The sequence below is a fragment of the Eucyclogobius newberryi genome, unplaced genomic scaffold (genome assembly GCF_026437365.1).
Source record: "Eucyclogobius newberryi isolate DKJ021-1_F unplaced genomic scaffold, fEucNew1.0.hap1 SCAF_10, whole genome shotgun sequence".
Classification (NCBI taxonomy): domain Eukaryota; kingdom Metazoa; phylum Chordata; class Actinopteri; order Gobiiformes; family Gobiidae; genus Eucyclogobius; species Eucyclogobius newberryi.
The window spans coordinates 31,388,138-31,411,915 of record NW_027315724.1 but is presented as its reverse complement, the minus strand read 5'-3'; positions in this window follow the sequence as shown (position 1 = coordinate 31,411,915).

Sequence of the window (23,778 nt, the reverse complement as noted above, 5' to 3'; positions counted from 1 at the left end):
CAGCAAATGTGGGGTCAGTTGAAAAAAAAGATGAATGAAAATGTATGCATTAACGTGTGCAGTTTTTCACACACACACACTTTTTTTTTTTATCATTAAGCGTTTTACCATCAAAAACAAACTCTCTGGATAAATGCATGTTGGTTTCAGTGAGGTATTCAGTATTTTCTTATGAATCTGCGGCTGAATGAGTGCAGCGTCTCAGAGGCAGAGTCCTGATTGATTTACTCATTTTACCCGAGCAGAAACGGCGTCTTGTGAGTCCAAATTAGATCAGTGCAGGGCTTAATCGAGTCGGCCTGTGTCTCATTTCTCACCAAAATAGTTCAGACTTTCCATTATTTATTTTTATACTTTGACACTGGAGGCAGATTTAGGTCTAATGATGTCCAGAAAGGCTTGATGAAATTAGAAAATTGAAAAACGGAAATGTACTGAGAAACTGGGGAATGCATTGGGAATTATATGAGCTGTGTATAATATGTATAAAGCTTGTAAACCTAGAGAAATGCATGTAATTTAACATAGTGACCTGTTAAAAAAAAAAACAACAGTAACACACACACACACACACACACACACATGCTGCTCTGTTTTAGTCAAACAAAAATATAGTTTTTGTGGTTTACATACATTTCAAGGTCAAGGTCAAATTTCAAAGCGTAGTTTAAAACCGCATTGGTAAACACATTAAAAACAACCACATGAATACAAAGTTAAAAAACACTAAAAGTATCAAAAAAACCTATTGACCCTGTGAAAAAGCAACCAAGCAAAATCATATACAGTTAAAGTCAGTTTCAGATCAGAGTTCGGTAAGTGCCATTTCAACATTTCAACTTTGCACTGCTTTTCTTTCTGTGTTTTACAGCTCCACACATCCATTATCACAATTGGACTGAAAATAAAAAGGTTTACTCAAAGCTCAGCAGACCAAAGTCAACCTGTGTGTTTCCCAGTGATGAGGGACTCTTCTAGGTGGTGGGCCCTTCAGGGACATCTGCCCATTTATTTTTTCGCTCCTGGGAGAGGTTCAGGAAGCGTGCGAAACTCAAAGAGAAAAGAACACTCATTTTTATTGCTTTGTGTGTGCCCTACAGTGTTAACTTACAATATGTCTGCTTCCCTAGAGGCGAGTGGGCTGGAAGTATGAGACCGTATTTACTGTTCATAGTGCTGCACAGTATCCATCAAAAATAACAAATAGTGAATGGGATTATTAACTTTGACGTCACACGATATTCCTCACTTCAGGGTCCAAGCAGCAGCGTTATTATTATTTGTGTTTTATTTTTTCAACACATATAAGACATAACAGGACCAGTGTGACAACAAGAAGTAAAAATATGATTTAAACAAACAAAAGACATCCAAAGTAGATTAAGGCATACATCTCTCAGTTTGTCCAAAGTCTTTCACATGTGTCTATTTTCAAATTAAGTCAGAATGTGATTTCCATTTCATTTATGTCAATTTTAATGTCATTCCTTGACATTTATGTCCAGACCTTTATTCCAGACCTTGATCGCTCGTTCAGTTTGTCAGCCATGTTTTTGCGATGACCTTGCTGCCAAAAAATAGCTCCAAATATATACATTTATTGTGTCCATGGCAGGGGTTTTGAGGCCCAGATACATAGTTCTGAAATCCAGTGGGAACGCGAGGATAAAAACAGTTTGTTCCCATTTCATGCTGCCCTGTCCTGTCAAACAAAGCCTGTTAGCCAAAAAATCCTTCAAAGAAAAAAAGGGAATATATTTTTTTTTCCAACAAAACCCCAAAAACTGTTTTTTTAATATATTTTGTAAAATGATTGTCCAGATTATTAATGCATTTATATAGTTTATATATTATTACCCTTTTAATAGTGGATTTAGTTTTGTTTTTAACACTAAGGCATAAGGATAAGAATAAAGGAATAAGTGGTTTGACGTTAGGCCCACAGTTTTTTTTTGTCTTTTGTAATGTTATTTATTTGTTTTTCTCTGTTCTATATATGCTTATGTTATATAAAAGAAAGAAGTAGGTGGACAAGCTGCTTTAAAGATGCTTTACCTGATGTTTACTGCCCTAAAAACATGAAAAACTGTTCGCTGCAGTCCAGAGTTATTGCTCACTTACCTACGTAATTACAAACATCCCAGTTATTCACCGCAATTAATTTAAAAGAGCTTTTCCCACATTTCAGAGCAGTGTTTATCATCACAGTAAATTTAACAACAACTAGCATGAGAACAAAACACTCTTTAAATACACGGACAACAGACAGAGGTCTCACAGAGCTTCTTATACAATATAGCTGTTTTGGGACTAAATAGATTTAACTTAAACTCATGAAAATTATGTTTTACAATCAGCTGACGGATGCATCTTGGACCTGAGAAATATGCTGCGTTTTCCGCTCACCCAATTCAACCAAAATGTCACATCTTTGTTTTTTCTGACAATTTCTGTCCGGCAACAATTTGAAGAGACTGTTGTTTTGCCGTGGGAACAATCCTGAGTTGTCGGCAGAACCACTTCTCCTCTCAGCCTTTATTTTTTTCTGTCACGTAGTAATTCCAACATGATGGAAAAACAAGCTGTGGATAAACAAGCGCGGATGCTCGAGTGGAGACCACCTGTTCACCAGGAGAGGTCCAGTCCAGTGAAGTGAGGAGCAGACTCGCTCGGCCGTGGCTTAAGTGACTCGGAGCCCAGCGGAGCAGCTTTGGCATCACTGCTCTAGTTCAGGGTAATGAGACACTCAGAAAGCCCCGTCTTTACCTGCTGTGGTTCATCTCCCGGGAAACCGCACACAGACAGCACAAACTTAACATCACAGATGTACATTGACTGTGTACATCTGTTTAAAACTTTGCTAGTATCTATAATGAGTGATTTATTCAACCCGCTACAGCTCAAAGTTTATTGTACTTATAATCGAAACAGGCATAGGCAGTTGTAGCAGTTGTAGCAGTTGTAGATTTGTGATGTAAATATCAGAGCAAACATGTTGTGTTATTAAAATAAGTTTGTTGGAAAATGTTCTCTGCATAAATTAAAGATTAAAACGTTTAATTCATTTTTGTGTACACTTTTAATTGGTACAAACTATGATTGTGAAGTTTCTACATTGTAAATCAAAAGGGAACAAGTCTTCATCTTGATTTACTTTCATTTTACTTCAAAGTTGTGTTATGTAACAGTATGTTCTGGTATCTGTCACATGATAGTCATAGGAAAAAGTAGAGTGTTCCATAGTATGGCATTATTTTAATTTCATTCTATTCATTTTACACATAATGCATTCCACATTAAGAACACTTTATATGTTGTATATTTCTTACATTTATTCAATGACAGGCATTTGCATTGCCAAAGAAATGTCAACTGCATAAAAGCTTTTTAAATTAAATTAAAATGTTCATTCATCATCATTGTTCCCGTTAGGGGTCGTGGTCGCTTATTATTTTTTTCCAAATGTTAAAACAAAATTGGTCAAAATTCAATTTTAGTTTTAATATAATCTGTCTAATCCTTGGTTGTTTTTTTGTTGGCACCTGTGTCCTTGATGCCAGGAGTATGCTCCAAAGATTTATTGATTGCCCATATTTCTTCAAATGTGTATCTAATTTCAATATTACTGATGATTGATCAGTATCTGGGTATAGATACTTTTGACCACTTTATCCTTGTCTGCATATTGGTTGCAGTCTGTGAGTTAAAGATAAAGACGTCTCAGCTCCATTGATCTAAAGCTCAAACTTAAGTAATTCACAAACTCATTTTCACATCCTCCTCTGGTCAACACCACTGAGCTGTGCTTACTTCTCTCTCACTCTTTCTACAACATCAAGAAAAACTCCTCACAAGAACACACCAAACAGAACGGTGGACGACACACCAGATCAGAATCCTTGGCTTTCTAGTAGTCTTTGGATAAGGCTACCCCAATTAAATTGTCTGTTTGCTGTAACCCGAGTCAACATTTTTTAAGTGGCTCGGTCGGTAGGTAAATTCTTATTGTTTTTACTTTACTCCAAATTTTGTCATTTTTTTGAGTCGGAGTGACCACCAGGGGTCAGGCTTCAACAGTCAATGACGGAAAACGTCTTTATCAAACCGATCGAGAGACTAAATCTCGCGATTTTAAGACATTTCAATCGACCTTTTGCACGCCGCTATCCTTTATTTTGGTAGCTAAAGCGAGCGGGGGGACATGCGGGGGACACGGGCGCCGCCATATTTGTTGTGATGACGCTGCTGGGCGTGTTTCAATCCCAGAATGCATTTGCGTAAGTCAAATTTCACACCCTGACAGAGAAACACATGTCTTATGGATAGTTGAGTGGCGCCGACCGAGGCAAACCAACTTGTAAAAGAAATACGACGATTCGTGCGCTCGCTCTGTTTGATAAAGACGCATGTGGAGGATTGAAAATGAAGACGTACATGTGTAGCGCTATGCGTTTTCAGTCCTTAGGGATGACAGATAAGTTTAACAGCGTGAGAAAACTAATCAACACGGCCGAAATAATTGAAAAGTAAAAGATTTTGATGTTTTTTCAACAAAATGCTGATATTTTTTTTTCCTGTCGTCTAGTTTCATAACGGGTTGGTCGGGTTACGGCAAACAGACATATTATTTTGCCTAGCCTAACACGATAAACATTTCCAAATTGTCTTTTTTTCTTACAGTCACTTGCACCCAACTTATACCAAAGATTTGGCTCCCATTTCAGAGCAAAAATACCATACATTTAGAAGGAAACACATTATGCAAAACTGACTTTCTAGAGCTTTAAATCATGTTATAATGGTTCTCCTTCATTATTACATTAGTCAGAGGGGCAGTTTGAGTGAATATATCTATTTTAGGATTTAAAAAAAAAACAGAAATGAAGATGTACTGCTCGCTGCAACGAAATACCAGCGACACGGCCAGTTCTGCAGTTTTGAGCAAGAAATAAATGGATCTAGCAGTTTCCAATTAAAATTATACAGTTTCCAATGAGTAAAATGCAAATTGTCGATCGACTGGCATAATTCAATACAAGGCACAAAAGCACAATTATGTCTTATTTTTTACAAACAAAAGTAATAGCGGTAATGAAAGTGGCAGGGGGGATTAAATAAATCATCCACTCGCTGTCTTCATTCCAATATAGCAAAACTGTTTTCTGTAATGACACATCTATCAGGGCATGACGAGTGTGGGACAATGCTTTGTGGAGAAAAGTCCAAAAGCGAGTCAATACAGCTATTTGCAACAATGATGTATCACTGTAAACTTTCCCCCCTAATAGATTCATATTGTCTTGTAAATGAAGAGTACTTTTCAATATCATCTGGAAGACATGTTTGTTTGTATCAGCGTGGAGCATTGATGGCTGTGGTTAGACCTCAGTGGACTAAAGCTGCTCTCTCTGGAGTTGATTTGAGCTGTCAGACCTCGACATGGCAGCTCTTCCACAGTCCAATACTCACACTGCCATAAACAAACACTCTTGAGGTTCAACTTCTGTCTCTGTCAAAACCAGCATGCGTAAGAGTGTAAGATGTACTTTACACTTGACAAGGTCTTGTAACGCTTGTTGTGTGACACTGAGGATGCATTTGCCTTAGTTGCATTTGACTCCAGTGTATTACAAATATGATATACCGCTCTTTCAGGAATGTATGTATTTGATATTGTAAAATACCAGGGTTTGTTTCTAACTTTTTTTTTTCCTTTCCAATAACTTGATCCTGATTTCAATGCCCTCTTGTTCCATTGTTTAAACTTGTTGGTTTACATTGTCCAGGATATGATTGTTCTTTTTGCAGTGATCTGATATCACAGATTTTTACATTCCTGCTTTGTCTTTCTTTGTCCTTTCACACATTCTGTGTTCCTTTTTTGAATGCCTGTTCTATGTCTGTCTTTTTACAGCATTTACAGCTGGTATATTGCATTGCCATGAAAGGACAGGGTGGCTGGGTGCTCACTTGGAGATTGGGTGAGGAGCTCAGACAGAAGGTGCTCTGGAGTTTTTAGAATTCATTTTACCACTTGTTCAATTGGCTTCTATAGAGTTTTGAAGCAGCTCTGATAGGGACTGGCTTTTATGTTTCTCTGAAGGGAGTTATCTTATAACGTGCCCTTTTTATTTCGTAAAGCACAAATAAAGCTACCTAATAGGCAGTTAAGTTGACAAAAAGAAATGCCGGTACTCTATTTTCTCATAGTTGACTGTGATAAAAGAAGTCAAAATTATGCGTTTTGCAAATTTAAACACGTTTATGCAATTCAAGGTTTAAATAGGCAGAATAATCTTCCATTTACTGTAGTTATTTAGGATTTAATTCTGGGGCCTAACCCACAGTTAGGACCACTGCCCTAAAGCTCAACAATCACTGATCAAACAACGCAACAGTGCGTGGGACACACTGAGGGGATTGTTTACTGCAGCAGAGGGCCTGAGCAGACGTTACAGCTTTAGTCAGATATCTGAATAGTATTGGCCATGACAAAGGGCACTGCTGAGCCAGTGTAATTATATAAAAGCTCCTTTTCCCTAAACATAAATCTTTACCACAAATCCTGACAATAGACAAATTCAATCTTTCCTTTAGCAGACGTATTACGCAGACTTACGTTCATATTAGCCTGGCAGAACATAAAGGTTTTTATTATATTATTCTCATTTGGTGTTTACGTGTCCTGTGTTTACAAACTGTTGTCATTTACCCTCCCATTAGCACATATTTATTCATATGCTGCTGCACATGTCCTCTGCATCTTTTGTCAGTCCACTTCATCTACATCTCTAGCACTTTATATAAAGTGATCGCTGTTTATTCAGTTTTTGCTTTCATCATATCCTTGAGCTGAATGAATTGAATCCAGGGCTGACGATGTTTTGTCCTGCCTACTTTCTGCAGACGTCCAATCAAACACAAGCGCAAGAAAAAGTAACCAATGACAGCACTAGTGAGGATTTATGAAACAAGATCCAATCGGATACAGAGGAATATGTTTCTGACAGACAGTCAGAGCGGCCAATCGGAGAAGAGATCAGGAGACGGTGCAGATAACAGAAAGACTGCTGCACTGTAAGTTCAGAGATACCGAGGCGCTCCATCTGTCAGCCCCCTGCAGAGTATCATCAGTACTAAAGCCCCAGGGAGAACGTGCTGACCGCTCAGAGAAGTGCTGCTACTCAAAATGTCCATTTTTAGAAGTGGTGGCTGAGTACCAGTGCACTGCATAGGCCTAACACTAATATTAACATTTTTTTTGCAACAGGTACCCGATTTCTTACGTACCGTTTATCTGCGCATCCATAGCTGTAACGTTCTCTCATCCAAACATTCTGTTCTCATTAAGAAATATTATACACAGCCCAGACGCACAGGCCTGACATCACACCTTTTCTCACAGGGGCTCCTTCTGTGGGAATACACCCAAATTAGCATAATGAATTAATATCAAGCACAACATTAGCAGCGCAGACAGGCTCAAAGCACCACAGGTCTTTAAAGTGTCCACCGCTGCAGCACTTTCCAATCTGAACGCTCAACTCCACAGGTTTCTAAGCAATATTTCAGTTGTGGCTAAATATCACAATTTCTGAGATCTACAATAAACTTTTCTATTCGCAGATAGTTATTTTGAAGTAACACTTTCAATTGTTTACTTTTGTTTATTTCCCCCAGTCTGCCCAAAACTGATGATGAGACCAAACACTTAATGAAACTATGCCTTCGCAAATAATTTCACAACCCAGTGGCTTTGGAAAATGTCAAGTTCTAGCCTTTAAAGAAAGTTTGGATGGATTTAATTTTCTGCAATACTCAGATGAAGCAGGTGCAAAAATAACAACCTATTTTGCAGCAGAAAATTCTCTAGAGCGCCGGCCCAACTCAGAGAGAGGAGAAACAATAAGGTTTGGGCAGACCAACCCCCTGCGTGCCCCAGATTGTAACCTGCATTTTCACATCCTCCATTTGCCAAATTTATTCAGGCAGGTAATATTCCCACCTCTCCTGCACAGTGGATCGGACATGAATATGTTCGATTGGCTCTATTCTAATTTATGTGCACCTGCGGCCAGTGTGTGTCACACAAAAAACACAAAAAGTGTTTTGTTGTCTCCTGTGAATACTGTTACACCTGAAGTAGTAGCAGAAGTAACATTAGCAACAGACTCCCCCTGCAGCTCCACTGTGAAAATACACTGTCAGAGAACAGACACAAAAGTTTTTTTTTTTTTTTTTTTTTCTATTTTAATGTTGCTAAATATAAACAAAGACCTAGGGTTTTCCAGGATAGTTGTCTTTGGCTCAATGTCAGCCATGTTGCAAGAATGGTTTTCTGCCCAGAGGAAGCAAAAAATACATATTTAACCATAACAGGGACTTACAAATTGGCTTTATATGGTAAACATGTTATTGCGTTCTCTTTTAAGGTGGTCTAAAATCAGGTCTCCTTCTATTACAAATATTTGACAATTTTACATTTTATAATTGAAATAAAAACAAAAAACAGATAGAATAAATTTAGAATGTAATTTATTGTGACAGAATCAATTACATTAAAATCTATTTGCAAGATCAATGCATGCAAAAATAGTAGCAGATCATATATCTAAAGACAGGATGGATCCAAGTGCACTGCACTGTGGTGGCTCACTGTATTCTGAAACATCCTCTTGAGCTTAAAAACGTGTTCCTTAAAGTATTAAGGAGCACGCCTGGATGAATAAAGATTTACAAATTTAAAACTATAAGACAAAAGATACATCTATAAATCATCTCATAGAGCATATCAAAACATAACTGCATATTATGTTGGGCCATTACAAATGCCACTATCATCGTTACTAAAATTGGGGCTTTATTTAATTTAATGTATTTAATGTATTTAATTCATTTAATTTATTTATTTATTTATTTTTTTTTAATGGCTATCTGAACTCTAAATCCCACTTTAAAGAACTCAGAAATTTACTTATTTTTTCTCTTCTGGCTGTTTCGATGGAGATGGTGCAGATATGCAGATCCATTTGAGATTGCGCCATGAGACAGTTTTGTAAATAGCAGATCTTTGCAAACAATTTCTCTTCAAAACAGGCTTTGTGGATGAGCACACTTTTTGTTTATTCTTCTGTTCATTCATTTTCTTCCATCTGCTTTCAAATTGAATGCACACAAAAGATCTCAATCTCATGAGAAATTCCACATTTATATGTTAGTTGGAAAACAGATGAAGACAGTGAGGCGTATTTCACATCTGCAGACGTATTGATAAAAAGACACAAGGACGCAAAAAGAACAAAACACATCAGTCTGTACTGTCATATTTGTTCTTGTGCATACTCTTCTTGTGTACTTCCATGACATTGTACCCACATTTTGCCTCGGATGAATGTGGTGTGTGAGTGAGTGTTGGTGGAGTGAAGGAACAATACAATGTAAAGCATCTTTGAGAGCCCAATTGTCTACTATGTTAATTGGATGCAGTATTATTTGTGATTGATTGTGAATTAATCTGAAGCTAGAGCTATAGTGTTTGCAATCTGGGTTAACTTGCAACACCAATAGAGTTCTCAATAGAGTTTTGGCCAGACATCAAATTTACTATAAAAAAAAGCAATAATAAATGCAATACATATGTCAAGAAGACCAGTTTATTTGCAGAAATGTGTTCATATTCTCTAGCTCTGTCATCCAGGTTTGGGTCCTTAGCAAAATCAAATAAAAATGAAATTCTGTCTTTTTAATAGTGAAACTTTAGTCCAGTTGACTTGTACAATTGACACCCACAATTCAATATTTACAGGTCAAAATAACTTTTTTTTTTGAGAAACGAGTAGTCAGTTCCACATTGTGTAGAAAAGGGTTGATGGTCTCCAAAAGCCATCACGCATGACCTCACCTACATACCGTGCGCTCTTATATGGGACATGGTAATAATCTCATCTTTTTCATTTTGTACAGTGGCCTACGTACAGAGAAAATTAATAAGAACTGAGAACTCTTTATTCCAAACTGCTGACGACTGCTGGACCACATTTGAGCCCTGAGAATGCACTAGGTTCTACACCGAAAAGTGACGTAGCTGCAGTTTGGTCAATGTAGGATGAATAAGTGCATTACAGAGAAACCGTATATATTGAGATAAATTATTTTCAACCAAGTAATGTTTTCTCATCAAAAACATACCTTGTTTGTTTCAATTGCCATGCAATGTTTGATATGCAACGTAATATTATTTTTTATGTTTTTCTTTCTGTATGTTTGTCTACTATAAATGTGATTGATTTAAAAGCTGTGATGGAAGAATTACTCAATTGTTAAATGAATAAAAGTACAGATACAGGAGCAAAACATAAGTAGCCAGGCTCCTAGTGCTGAGTTTGAATCCCAACTCAGATTATTTGCTGCATGTCGTCCCTTCTCTCTCAGCCCCCATTTCACTCTGTCATTATCTGTCTACAGGCAACAGAATCTTAATTAATATGAGTAAAAGTATAGATGGGGCTTTAACTCAAAACATATACGAAGAATATCACCATGAACATGATAAATAACTTAGAAAACTATATGAAAATGATTTTAGTGGAGTACAGACATTGCTTTCAAATGTAATGAAGTAAAAGTGAAAAGTCTCCACTGTAAAAATCACAAAAGTACAGATACATAACAGGTTTACATTTACTTTTGTACTTTCCACCACTGTCTACAAGGGAAAAGAATAAGAAGACATTTATTCTTAACTCCATGCTGTATGAAAATGGTCACATTGCACCATACGAATCTCCCCATGATGCAAACAACATAAGAAAAGAGCTGAAAGCATGTATCAATGCCTGCGAATGCCGCATTGTACTATTGGCTTTCACAGTGAAAAATATGTAGTCAAGATAGATATAGCTCGAAAAGCCTGAAATCTAGTCTATCGATCACAAAGGGAAGACGTTATCAGCTTTGAATGGACTGGAAAGGCTCCTTTATGAGTTCCATGCCTGCCTTAGACCTTCTGTTTATCTTTGCCTGTGTGAATCATAGCTCATTCAACACACAGCTCTTTGTTCAGTGACTTTCCTTGTTCACCGTCTCCGTGAGGACCTGGCATTTACAGAGAAAAGAAGCCCTGCTCATTGATCTTTAGTCTGCAGTACAGTAGAGTAGGACACATCCATATTCGGTTAGAGCTGCCTTTTGTCTGTATAGGACTAATGGAGAAGTAGAAGATAGATTCAGGCTGATTGACAAGATGCTTTATATGATATATCAGGGGTGTCAAACTCTTTCACTCAGGCTGGGACAGGGGCCGGACATACCGTACAAAATTAAACAATAACAAATATACAAAGACATAGCTTTATATAGCCTAGTAATAGTTATATGTGGACACTGATGCACAAATCTGCCGCAGTCGAGTCCATATTCAGCAGCAACAGGAACATGGATCATCACAAACATGCTGGCTGTTGCTGCTCAAACTTTTTATAGTTTAAGCTTAGTGTGAATAAACTCTTCGTGTAGTGAATCAAATGAGTGCATTGTGTTTGTTTGCCACCGTCACATTAGTGTGGACACGGTCAGAGCTCACAGCAGCTTCACTCTGTCATGTTCATACTTTATTTACCCGTTGCTCCTCATCTGTCCTGGTTTGCACTTGTTTGGATGTTTTCCCTCACAGAACTGTCATCACAGAAGTTTGATTACTTGTTGTTAGCTCCACTTTAGCGCCATTTATGGGACACAAAGCCGTCTCATTTCTTTCCCAAAACCACACGCCTCTTTCATGCTCATAACTCCCTGCTCAAGTCAAGTCTGTAAAGTTTTGTCCAGGCGCAAAAAAGCGTTGAACAGTGCGGGGGTGGCTGCTGCAAAGGACTGTGGGATTCATAGTTCTAGCAATAAAAACACAATCGGAAATAAAGAAATATAACTAAGAAATGTTTGGGGACCACGTGTTTGACTCCCCTGCAACACTACAGTGAAATGGTGGCTCGTGTGGTTCCTGGATTGGTTCAGTCCAGACCGGAAGATAGTCTTTGAGTCCTTGAGCAAGACATTTAGGCACCGTTCTTTCTTGCATTCACGTGTGTGAATAACCACTATCGACTTCTACTGTAAGACATTGTGAAATATGCTTGTGAACCCCAGTATTAAATCAAAGGGAGAAGAATGCCAACATCACTTTTTTCCTTTTTTTCTCAAAGGCAACACTATTGTCCCCGAAGGCTTCCACTTTTAAGTCCTGGGAAGTTTTGGACTTTGTAAATGTAATCCTGATTCTCTTTTTAGTTTAGCATTGCCTTGAGATAAACACTTGATAAAAGCTAAAACAGTTCGCTTTGCTCTGTCTGGACTGGATCAATTTCTTGACCTCTAAGGGTCAAATTCAGAATTGATTTCTCGCTCGGTTTTCTCACAGTGAGAGTCTGTGAAGCAGTAAATCATTCCTTAAGAGCAATGGAAAAACACCTGCGCAAAAAAGGGCTTTGTTTGCTCAGAACATTTCAGATATTTTCCATATTGGTACATTCATTTTCAGGTCACATTTTTAATATAAAACAGAGAGGTGTCTTAAAGGAAAATACAATGTTTTAAATTACTTGTAATTGTAAGGTTGGTTTATGTAGTTATTAAACTATTGAAGGTAAAATGGCTATTCTTTCCTGTTGAATTGTGGGGGAAAATACAGAAATGTTTAAAAAAGCAGCTTGAGTTCCATCAAAGTATATGACTTAAACTAGATTTTGACACCTGCAAATTCATGACTGTCAAGTGTCCCAAATGAATAGAAAGCCATTTAATGATTCAGCTTTATGCAATGTAGCTGCAGTTTATCTGTTGCACTAAATGGTATTCAGAACGCTGTATAAAATATGCTAACTGCGTGTTCAAGGCTGTTTCCTTGTGACTCATCTTTTCAACAAGCATCCTGATGGCTTTTTTAATTTGATTTCAGCTTCACCAATAGCAGTTCCCAAGTTGTCATGGAATTAGAATACTTCAGCAAAATTATAACATTTTTGATAAGTAATAGCGTGTAACTGTCTGTAAAAGGGAAAGATGGTCTGGAAAATAAGCCAGTCACAAATGCAAATATTCCGTAAAGTCCATAATGATACATTTTGTAATTTTGTATACAGATTGATATCAGTCTTGTCACCGGTTCAATCTCCCCAAGTTCAGATGGCCGTGATTGACAGGTGGATTAGCCAAGCATATTGCACAAGTCCCATTGTAAACAGTGTGTGTGATCTAAGTGATGGTGCATGAAGAGGAAATTCTCCCCTCTCTCCAGCAATCGTCTCATTTCCAAATGTCAGATCTGCTTGCACCTGGGAGTCGGCCCAAACCCCCCCCCCCCAAAAAAAAAACCTTGATTATTTACGCTAAATTGAATTAGTTACTAAATTTTTTAGTAACAAATTCAATCGATGTAAAAACTGAGCTGAATTATATTCGGTCATACAGTGTAGTATCAACAAATTAAATATACGCCACAATTGGTCGATTTCATTTATTTTTTAAATTATTATATTTGGAATAAAAAAAATTTAAACTACTATTTTTCATCTTAACAAACTTTAAGCTGGAAGCTATTTGAGTTTTTTTTTTACCCACAGGAGAGCAATACGTTTAGTTAAATTTTCTACACAATATAGTTTTAATCTGCAGAATGTTATGGTCCATCTTGCTCAACCTCGCAATTTTAATACCCATTGCTTTAAAACATTGAATGCACATTGTAAGGGCACAAGTTTTGACATTAAACTTGATCCGATTGAAGCAAACTCTACACTTTGTGGAGATGTGAACGATCAAACCATCCAATAATTAATCAAACTAATATAGCACATTTTTGGACACTGTAAGATGCTTTACATGGAAAGAAAAGACACACGTTAAGACTGTATTAAGGAAATGCTAAATTTGATCGGTGAGTTTTAAGTCGTCTTTTCCAATGGGCTCCACCTGGGCTGAACCCCGAGGGCCAACGGAGAGTGAAGGCCTATCTCTGAGCAGCTGATAACAGTGTCTCTCTCTACCGTACACCTGACACTTCATTGGCCCACAGCTCAAGTTGTATTGGGGGAATCGGGTAGGGTCAATTCACTTCATTCTGCCTCTCCCACTTTTGCTTCTTTTTACCACTGATCGACACTTCCGTTGTAATGGCACTTCCAATCGAGCGAGAGCTCCGTTCACTAAGTGGGTATTACTGAGGGAAAAGTCTTACCGCTAAAATATGCTAAAAAGTAGATTGATTAGTGTAAAATGTCCAATGTTCGTGCAAGTAAAGCGGTGAGCAGACAAGTTGCTCTCTGACACGATAAGCAAATGGAGTCAAATAGGGGTAAAACAACACATAAGTAAGGTCCTGAATACAGGATTATAAAGGGCTGAGTTTAGAACCACTGACTGTCAATGTCAACAAAGATGTGCAAGTCCCTTTTACAAACGCCATGCTTCAAGTTGTTTACTCTGCCAGCCAGGTCAGACATTGCAGCTTAGAGCCGTCAAGACTATAAAGATGAACACCACAAGGTAGGCACTTCCTGCTTTGGAGACTAAACCTGGAGATGTGTTTAAAGCTATGATTGACACCTCCAGGGCAGGCTTATGGGTATATTGGGTATATTCCTAATTGTGATTACATGTAAAGCACTTAGTCATTTGTATTATAATTTGTTGTATCTGTTATGCCTGGCCCAGGCTGGTTTTGTAAGGTGGTGTTGAAATTTGGGTTAAAACATTTCAATTTGAATTGTCATAATAATTATGGGGGCGTGTTTTTAATGCATTGACAAATAGTTCAGCACCATTTCAGAATCTTTAGTATTCAATATTTCAAAAGCCAAAACAACATTTAATCAAAGTATGTTTTAACAAACAATAAATAAACAAACAACAACAACAACAAATAGTTTTTTTTTAAAAGTACAGCGTTTCATCCTTAAAAAACTATGTAAATAGTATGAGGGGGACCTTAAGGTGGCGCTGCAACCAAGTAGTAAGAGCCAATAGCTGCACTCTGGTTGGCTGCGCTTGGGTGGTCCACCCCACCTTCACTTCAATGTCTGAAAAAAGCTGCTCTAAATCTATGAACTTACCTAAAAGTGTACGCATGTGAATAGTATCAATGTGCAAAAGGGTTTGTGACGAGTTAGGTAGATTGAAATGCCTCCTTCGTGATGTGAAAACCTTGCCTGACCAGCCAGTCCCTTCTGCATTCTACCATAGAGGAGCGTCAAAAAGCTCTCTCAACTTGGGACGGTCTGACCACAGCCACTAATTTGTTGCACGTGTCTCTCAAATGTGGAAGACATCTCTTCTCAAATATTCTCGTAAAACATTCAGAACAAAATATATAACTTCATTACCTCAGATATACAGTGATTTGCTTGTTGGCGCCACCATGTTTGTTTGGACATGAAGAGACCATGCGTTTCTGGTTAATCTGCCTGTCAAACCCGCCCTTCAAAGCGTGTGGCCTTGGCTGCTCAGGTAAGTGCAAATGATGAATGGGTGATATTTTTTTTAATCCAAGGTAAATGATTTGTTGCGTGAAGAACTTTGCAACGAACTTCCTACTGCATTTCTATACGCTGTAAAATGTGCAATTGCGCTTTGTATGTGAATAATACAGGTATTCAAACCATCATTGTCACATGCATACAATGGTCTGAAGCAGGAGTATTACCACAATCTGTCTTTTGTAAAACTATATTGCTATTCTCTGCGTCGCTCAGTGTCTCCACCACTGAGAGATAACCAGATCAGTATTCAGAGCACCAGAGTGTCTAATCCCTTCAGACTGTTGCAGGGTAAATGTGCCTCTTCTCCACAGGGTTAACCCTGAGACCACTGTGAGAACCAGCTCAATGGCTTTATACTGAATCCATTCCTACAATCACACTTTTGAATTTATCCATCAAAGAACTGTGTGCTAGTGGGAAAGTTGTGTATGGATTGATTGTATGAGAGTTGGATGACAAAGTTTCACCATTTCAACAGATATTTTTTGTCTTTAAATCAGGGGTGTCCAAACTACGGCTCGCGGGCCATCTGCAGTCCGCTGTCCAGTTTTAATTGGCCCACTGCAAGTTTTGAAAATATAATAGAATCAGAATAGGTTTACGAACAAAGGTTTATGAACAAAATTCAAAAACAGGAACTTGGTGATCGATGCAACACAAAACAATAAAACAATGAACAATGAATAAGTCATAATAATAAGCTATCAGATAAAAAAACAATAAAAATAAAAAATAGGCTTAATATGAACACACATTTACAGTTTATACAGATATACATAAGTAGTAGAGAAAGTGAAGTGCAGTGAGTGATTCAATTATGGTTAAAGTGACAGTGTTTAGGAAGTGTTCATGAGTCCAACGGCAGAGAGAAAGAAACCATTCTTGTAGCGGGAGGTTCTGGTCCGGATGGACTGTAGCCTCCTGCTTGAGGGGAGTGGCCTCCTGCTTGAGGAGGGTGGCCTCCTGCCTGAGGGAAGTGGCTCAAAAAGTCCATGTCCAGGGTGAGAAGGGTCGGCTGTGATCCGACCTGCTTGTCCCAGAGCCCTGGAGACGTACAGGTCCTGTAGAGATGGAAGTCTGCAACCGATCACCTTCTCAGCAGAGCGCACAATGCGCTGTAGTCTCTGTTTGTCCCTGGCTGTGGCTCCAGCGTACCACATGGTGATGGAGGAGGTGAGGATGGACTCAATGATGGCCGTGTAGAACTACATCATCATCTCCGATGGCGGCTTGGCTTTCCTCAGCTGCCGCAGGAAGTACATCCTCTGCTGGGCCTTCTTGATGAGGGAGCTGATGGTGAGCTCCCACTTCAGGTCCCGGGTAATGGTGGTGCCAAGAAAGTGGAGGGAGTCCACTGTGGAGATGGGGGAGTCTGTGATGGTGAGGGGGGGCTGAGCCCGCATATGGTTTGCACAAGAAGCTTAATGGGGCCAAAAAGCTTTAGCTTGAACTCTTTTGCACTACTCAGTTTCATCACTAGATAGAGCCAGCCACTTAATCAAGTGCTTCTCTACCTTTGACCACAAAGTTTGTGGTCAAAGTTTGCCAGAAATGGCAGAGACAAAGAAACGCAAAATAGCAAGTGAGTGCAGAAGATTTCAAACATGGTGTGAAAATGATTATTTTTTCAAGGAAATTAATGGACAGCATGTCTGTTTGATTAGTAATGAAGATGTTGCTGTGATGAAAGAGTATAATGTCCGACAGCACTATGGGACCAAACATCAGAGCTACACATCATACACCGGTAATGAACGAACACAGAAAGTTCAGCAAATGGCAGCTAGCTTACAAGCCCAACAACAATTTTTTTCTGCGCTACGAAATACAGAAAAAGGCTAAAACAGCAAGCTATGAGGTAGCCAAATGTATTGCCCAGCACGGCAAACCATTCTCAGATGGTGATTTCATAAAACAGTGCCTCATCAAAGTCACAGAAATAATGTGCCCAGAAAAAGAGCAGGATTTGAACAATGTGAGCTTATCCAGAAATACAGTGGTGCAGAGAATTGAAGACTTGTCAGCAAACTTGAAACTTCAGCTGAGACAAAGAGTGTGCTTTTGATTTGTACTCTATAGCATGCGATGAGAGCACAGATGCCACAGACACCGCTCAGCTATTTTTTTGTGGGGAGTAGATGATAACTTTTGCTGTACGAAGGAGCTGCTTGACATGATGAGCCTAAAAGGCACAACTAACAAGATATTTTTGAAGCCGTGTTAGAGGCAATTGAAAAAAATAGGGCCATGAGGGGTGAGCGCAAAGACATGGCATCATTGTGTGATAAGGTAAAAAAGAGCGGTGTTGAAGCTGTTAAAATGCACTGCATAATCCACCAAGAAGCACCTTTTGCCAAGACTGTCCTGCTGGGTGATGTGATGGACACTGTTATAAAAAACTATGCACATAATTCGAGCTAGAGGACTGTACCACAGAGAATTTCAAGCTTTCATAGCCAATGTGGATTCTGAATATTGTGTACTCTGCCACTCTGATGTGCGCTGGCTCAGCCTCTGTGCTCCAGCGGTTTTACGCGCCGAGATCAGAAATCAATCAGTTTTTGAAAGAGAAGGGCCGTCCTCATCGCAAACTGAGTGCCCCTATGTGGCTGGCAAACCTCGCATTTTAGTTGATCTTACTCATCATTTCAATACACTAAACAAGAACCTACAAGGCAAAGAGCAGCTGGTTTCACACCTTTACGGACATATGAAAGCCTTCTGTGTGAAGCTCCCTCTGTTTGAGACACAACTACGGAGCTTTAATGCTGCACACTTCCCTGCACTGACTGAAATCAGATCTGCTTTTCCAAACGTGGACCTTACTGCTAATAATGAGAAATATGTGTCTGTGATTGCATCTCTTATGATTGAGTTCACCAGCGTATCCACGATTTTTCTGTTATTGAAAAACAAATCAAGCTCTTCTCGACCCCCTTCAGCTTCTCTCCCTTCCTGACTTCTATCAGAATTTGGATAATGTTAAGATTCATCTGATGAGACGCCATGCAAAAAGAATGATGAGCTTGTTTGGCTCAACATACATACACAAACAGACATTTTTACTGTTAAATCAGAACAAAAACAGACTGAGAACTAGAATAAGCGATAGACATCTCTGTGAAGTCTGTGTCTCAACCACCATGTCCTCTGGGCACTCCAGTTTCCCCATCAACCCAAATCATGCACAATAAGTCAAAATCCTCCAACAAAAGTAGTGCTGACCAAGCTGAGCTCAAGCTCTGGAGATGGGTCCCCGCTGCGATCACTGGTCCTGAGGAGGGGCCCCAGCAGCACTGAGGGATGGATCAAAGAGAGAGGACAAATTTCAACATGGGGACAATAAAGGCTACCGTAATCTAATCCAATGAATTGCCACAAATGAAAACAAAACGTGTGTCGAAAAGCAATAGTGATGCCAATAGGGAAATAAAAATGGCGTAGTGTATGATTCATTTGCTAAAAATATGAGCAGTTATCAACCTCTTCATTTGCCTTTTACCACCATTTGCTGATTCTGCTATTTAAAGTCATCAAACAGAGCTGTCTGCGCTGAAACATTTTCCATTTATATGCTTGATAATGCTGAGTAATAAGAAAGGTCGGGTCACTGAAGCAATGGAAAGACATTTGGAGTCACTGTAAATGTTAGATAAAAATACATTTCATGCCTGTGGAAATGTCTTGATAGAATCACCCTAAAATGGCCACCCTGATCCTCTCTTGCGTGTCGCTAAAATATCATCTTTGATTCAGTGAACTGGCATTTTTTGTGATAAACGCATTATCCATGCTAGGATTAGACTCCTGTTACCGCCAGTGGGGGGGGAATTGAAATTACCTGAAATTGCCTGAAATTACCTGAAATTACCTGAAATTACCTGAAATTACCTGGAAATTACATGTTCTATGTTTCAGAATTATATGGTCAGTTGTCAGCATTTTATTTTTGGAATTTTACTGCATAATGTGTTTAGTGAAAACCAAGAACACAAATTTATTTATTTTTTGTTTACATTAAATTATGTATGCTTTTTTGGTATTAGCATTAAACTATCAGATATATAAGTCATGCTTTATACATTTTGTTGGGTTTGTTGTGGATTGGTTTGTATATTTTATACGTTATATTTATGTTTCTTTTTGCTGTTTTGTTTGTAAGAACTAATTCATTAAGAAAATAAATGCAGGACAAAAAGTTGGTGCCATCCCTCATTTGTCCAGAAGTGTTCCATTGTCCAAGTGTGGTCATCTGGACACGGTTTTAAAAAGCAAGGCGTCAAATCAAGTCATTCTCAATCTGTGTGTCAAGCAAACAATGAGAGAATAACATCAAAACATAGAGTTAAAAGCATATAAAAAGTTAATTTAGCATAATCTGTCACACTACTTTAGTTGAGGTATTATTGACAGTGGCCATAATGATTATATTATTTCCCCATCCAAACACTAACTCTGCTTAGCTTCCGAAATCCGAAAACGAGATTGGGCATTGACTAGTTTGTATGTTTGAAGGCCATAGTGACGGATAAAGGGGGGCCTCAGAGCCTTCCCTAGCCAATGGGTATTCAAATCATGTCATTGTAAAGTTTAAGCATTTTTTCTTGTATGACATATTGAATGTTGAGCTTTAAATTGAATGGCATTAAATTAAACTTTGATTGAGAATAAATACTATATGAATTCAAACTTCTCGTTCATCCTGTCCCTTTATTTCTTTGTTTTTTATATTCTAGTATGTGACCCAAAAAAAATCTATTACCGATATTTTTCATTAATAACATGTTGCTGTTTTTCTGCCACTTTAATCTTACACCTCCAGTATGTCACACTGTTTGAGAACGAACAGAAGGAAGGCACAATGCCCTGAACTAAGAGTGCTTCTTTTGACATGACAGCTCTAAGTGGATTTGTTATTTTACTCACTCCAGGCGACAGCAGCTGGAGAGTACCGGTAGTAGCAGAAGAGAAAAAGGAAAACCACAGGAGAAGAATTAGTGTGAAGGTGGGCTCACAGGACCTCTCTGTTCTCAGCCAATTTTCATGCCCATTACGCTAGTTTGCACCATCCAAAGGTGTTGGATAAATGCAACATCAAGCAAACATACCTTTTATGTAAATTATGGAAGTAGACGGCTGTCAATCGAGTAAAAACATTATACATATTTCAATTTACTATAGTCACATTGCCAAAAATAATTGAGAAACGTCAATGCACAGGCTTAATTTAATACAGTCGGGGAAAAAAAGGGCTGAATAAAAATCAGCATTTGTGAATGCCCAAGTCCAGTCTTTGTCTGACTTTGTTGACTGGTGCTGTATGAATTTAGAGTGTAGTATTTTGTAATAATGTAACTCAAGTAATTTTACGTCTTGTAGGATGACACTCAACATCTGTCCAGGGGATACGTACAAAACATTGTCCTAACTCTGGTATATGCACATTTATAAATACTGATTCATTTGCACTGTCCCTCCAAATAGATTATTCGAAAACAGTTAATAGATGAATAACATACAACATTCTTACTGAACAACAAACAAAGAGACATTTCCATATCAAGAAACATTTGATATGGTGATGAATGAACACAAAACACACACAAACAAGATGCTTACTCTGATTTTCATTTAGCCATTGTAATCTGAAAATATTGAGAGTGGAGGGATTGTCTGTTTGGAGCGATATTTACAATAAAAAACGCATTCATTACCTTGTGTTTAGTTGCACAGTTGGAGGTTGCATTGTTGGAAATAGAAATGCCGGCATGCTTTTCTCCTGGGTGCTGATACACAAGGGCCCTCATCTGAAATTAATCTTGCCTGGAAATGACACAGAAATATGTTCAATAGTTCAATTTATCTGTGTGTAATTAGAATGGAAAAGGCTAAATCCAAATTCCACTGTTATCCCTGTGCTTTTGTCGCTCTGATGTTCACATAGAAACACCCTGGTTCTGTGGGTCAGCCCAAGGTAAATTCATTTTTTTTATTGAATGTTTCATGAAGCAAAACAAACTCGATCAGTGTACTCTCTGAACTACTCTATTTTTTATGGGGTCAAAAGAGGGGAAGGAACCTTTTTCAATTAGGCTAATCTGGTCTCCACCTAACAGTATTACTATGTGCATTTAGTTAATAGCTTAAACTCCTCGCTATGGGTAGAGAATTGCATTATTGATTCCTCAAAGGCGCCGGTATCTAAGCCATTTTCATCCTGAGAGCTCGCTAAAGAACATAGCATTTTGAACCAGAAAATGACATACAAAACCCTAAAGATGGTAAGAAGTACTTGGCTGCCAGCGAAATCTCCCAGACAAAAGCAGGTGTTCAACAGAATACAAAGCAACCCCGTGCAGTCGCGGGGAGCACATTCACATTTCTGCCCGACACACTGTTTCCGTGCATGGCTGATCAAGGACAGAAACATGACTGTGTGAAATAAAGCCCAATTAACTGACCCATCAAACGAGGGCCTGATTAGAAATAAAAAGGTCGGATACATTTTTTTTTAACCGTGCATCCATTCATTAAAGCTGGGTACCTGGTTTTCAAACCGTGAAAGCAGTAAGAAGGCATTTCAATCTATACTTCCAGTTTCCTCAAACCGTTTGGAACATCACACTTCACATCACAGTTCACATGCAGGATCTTATTCAGCACATGGTCTGATTTCACAAAGCCCTACTATTACATTAGAATCTATGGGAGAAGCATTTTGCAACAAGTCAGGCATCTCATCTTTAATTTCAAACTGATATGGCTGATATTAATGTGTAATCTAGCATATTAAATCACTGCCTTTGCAATATGTTTGTTTTACTGCTGAAACTTGGATCACACTAATACTTAACAAAATGTTAAACTCCGGTTTTTGTAAGACACAAGATCAGTGGCACCGCTCGGAATTCTGGGCCCAATGAAAATATGTTTCACGGTCATTAAAAAAACAGGTTTTGCACCAGAATAACACTAGATAATAAAGTCAACTCTTTGATCCAATGAGTGAGTATTTAAACACATATTTGTCACATAGAATATACATAACCTACCTTTTTCTGTTTTTCATTATTAAAACAATCCATAAATTGCATAATGTGATTGCACATCTTACTATTAGTCCTGTAAATATTCATAATACAATATAAAAATAAACTATATTTATTTTACAAGAAGATGCTTCACTGGGCTAAAGGTGAAGCAAACGTTTCAAGTCCAACTGTTCCACAATCACTTTTTAAATTCTACAAAGAACGTTAGATGATTAGTTTTACTTTTAAGTTCAGTAGGAAGATTGTTCCACTCTTTTATTGTGTAATATGAGAAGGTTGGTGGAGGCCCATGTGGAAATCACAACTGATGTAAGCTGAACAAAGTGCTTAAGAAGAGTTATTTAATTTTATTTTTTATAGGAGATGGCGAGGTTTCATGTTGAGGGATGTTAAGGCTTGTTTGTGCTGCAGTTCTAATGGCTCAGAGTAGTTTTGACAACCTGAGATCAGCATGTTATTCATGGGTCTGAAGTGACGTTGCTACTGCCATCTTGAATGTTTTACTGGCAGTTTATCACTATATCCTGTGTTTGTCAGTTTAATATGTAATTGTGTAAATGTTGTGGTGCATAGAGGGCTTTTGGATGAAGAAGCTTAGATGTAAATGGTCGCATAAGATTGTTGTGGCAAATGTCTGCTGTTTTTAAGTTGTAACGACTCGCCACTGTACATCTGGAGGATAAAATCTACTATCCTCTTTAAGTAGGAACATTTTCTGTTTTATGCACTGTTTTTCATCTCTATCTAACAGCGGAGAGAGGCTGCATATGGTGATGTCTTCAAATTGGTGGCAACAAATAAGTCATGTGACTGCCCCATGAATATAGTAATAAAACCAGGACATGATCATTGCATTAAAAAAAGGTATGAGATGCTTCCAGTGTTAATGAGCTCTTCATGCACTTAAATTATATAAATGATATGTCTACAGCAAATATTTTGAGTAAATAATGTGATTTTGTGTATTCTGGAGATACTTTAGCAGCCCAGGACCCTCCAGTAGCAATATGAATACAATAGTTCTCAGGTTGATTAAAAATATTTAGACATATATATTTTGTTTATTCTTATGATTTTTAGGCTACAAAAGGTTTAAGTGGAGGTGGATGATACTCATTGTGCATTACTGCACTGCACTGTAAAATATTACTGCACAATCACTTTAATTTGATATTTATAATAATTGATCTGTGAAAAAG